Below are 2,521 nucleotides of genomic sequence, written 5' to 3' on the forward strand. Positions count from 1 at the left end.
GGAACCCTCTTACACTGTTGGTGGGAATGCAAACTAGTACAGCCACTATGGAGAACAGTGTGGAGATTCCTTAAAAAACTGGAAATAGAACTGCCTTATGATCCAGCAACCCCACTGCTGGGCATACACACTGAGGAAACCAGAAGGGAAAGAGACACGTGTACCCCAATGTTCATCGCAGCACTGTTTATAATAGCCAAGACATGGAAGCAACCTAGATGTCCATCAGCAGATGAATGGATAAGAAAACAGTGGTACATATACACAATGGAGTATTACTCAGCCATTAAAAAGAATACATTTGAATCAGTTCTAATGAGGTGGATGAAACTGGAGCCTATTATACAGAGTGAAGTAAGCCAGAAGGAAAAACATAAATACAGTATACTAACGCATATATATGGAATTTAGAAAGATGGTAACAATAACCTGGTGTATGAGACAGCAAAAGAGACACTGATGTATAGAACAGTCTTATGGACTCTGTGGGAGAGGGAGAGGGTGGGAAGATTTGGGAGAATGGCAATGAAACATGTAAAATATCATGTAGGAAACGAGTTGCCAGTCCAGGTTCGATGCATGATGCTGGATGCTTGGGGCTGGTGCACTGGGACGGCCCAGAGGGATGGTATGGGGAGGGAGGAGGGAGGAGGGTTCGGGATGGGGAACACATGTATACCTGTGGCGGATTCATTTTGATATTTGGCAAAACTAATACAATTATGTAAAGTTTAAAAATAAAATAAAATTAGAGAAAAATAAAAAAATTAAAAAATAAAAAATAAAAACAGCTAAAAAAAATAAAATAAAATAAAATAAAATATTACTCTATCTTTAAAAAGAAGGAAATCCTGTCATTTGTGACAATATAGATGAGACTGTTAGGTCATTCTGCTAAGTGAAATAAGCTAGAAAAAGAAAATTACTGTATACTATCCCTTATATGTGGAATCAAAAAAAAAAAATAATAGGAACAGAGAAGTAGAAAATTGATTTGTAGGGGCTGAAGGGTGGGGGAAATCGGGAGAGGTTAATAAAAGGGTACAAAGTTTTAGTTATAAGAAGAGTAAGGTCTGCAGATCTAATGAGTAATCTGGTAACTAGAGTTGATGACATTGTATTGTATAATTGAAATTTACTAAGAAAGTAGAACCTAAATGTTCTTACCCTTCCCCTCCCAAAAGGTAAGAATGTGAGGTGATGGATATGTTAACTTTATGGTAGGAATAATTTCACAATGTGTAATATATCAAATCCCCATACTGTACACTGTAATTATCTTATAATTTTTTTGTCAATTATATGTCAATAAAGTTAAAAGAATGCTAATAGCATTAATTACTTAAGAGTAGGAGTTAAGGAAGTTTAAAAAAAGAGGAAATAAGCTGCAAAATCAACAGGAGGAGGGAAGAACTGAGTGGTCAGGAGTGGAGGTGGAAGAAAGGCAAATGGAGAGCCTGGAATACAGGCACATACAGAGGGCACTTTGCAGAAAATGTCTTTTTCGAAAAGCATCTTTCCTTTCTGAAAGCACCTCCATCGTTGAGGGAAGCACTGGCCGCTTGATGAGAAAATGGAGCATCGCAGTAGCTGTGAACTCTGCAGCCTTGCTGTGGGTTTAACCCCGACTTTACACAAGTAGAGGATTCCATCGACAGAGGAGCCTGGTGGGCTACAGTCCATGGGGTCACAGAGTTGGACTTGAGTGAGCGACTAACACTTTCAACCTTTTTCAACTTTGGACAAGTTATATACTCTCCCTGTGCCTGAGTTGCTTCATCTGTGGTGGTGGTGGTTAGTTCCTAGGTCGTGTCCGACTCTTTGACACTATGAACTGTAGCCTGCCAGGCTCCTCAGTCCATGGGATTTCCCAGGCAAGAATACTGGAGTGGATTGCCATTTCCTTCTGCAGGGGATCTTCCCAACCCAGGGATCGAACCCAATCGAATGGATTGGGATGGATTCCTTACCACTGAGCCACCAGGTGGTATAATGGTGCCATTAAATACTGTTGTATTTAATGAATTAATAAATGGAAGCATTTAAAAATAGCCTGGCACATGATAAAGGTTTAGTTCATAAGTACTATTCTTACTGGGATGCAGAATAGCTTGTGACTGATTAAGAGGCTAGATTCTGGAGACAAAACCCCTGTCAAATCCCGACTCTGACCTCTACTCGCTGGGGAAATTCGGGAAAGTTACTAAACTTCTCTATGCCTCTTTGCTTATGTGTGAAGTGAAAATGATTAAAGATCCTTCCTCATAGGATTATGTGAAGAATCAACTAGGTTAATATAAGCAAAGTGCGTTTAAATGCATTTAAGAGTTTGCTTTTATTAGTGTTACCAAAGAACTTTGAAACTATCAGTGTTTGTATCTATCTACCCTGCTTTGTTTGAGTAGTTGATATCAGCCCAGTGCTGGTGGAGGTCTCATGAGCTGCTTCTGGAGTGGAACCCCGACCCCCTTACTCCTCATGACCTCAAGCAAGGAGCCTTTGGTGCTGAGGCAGCTTCAGT

Source organism: Bison bison, unplaced genomic scaffold (genome assembly GCF_000754665.1).
Source record: "Bison bison bison isolate TAMUID 2011002044 unplaced genomic scaffold, Bison_UMD1.0 scf7180017864324, whole genome shotgun sequence".
Taxonomy (NCBI): Eukaryota; Metazoa; Chordata; class Mammalia; order Artiodactyla; family Bovidae; genus Bison; species Bison bison.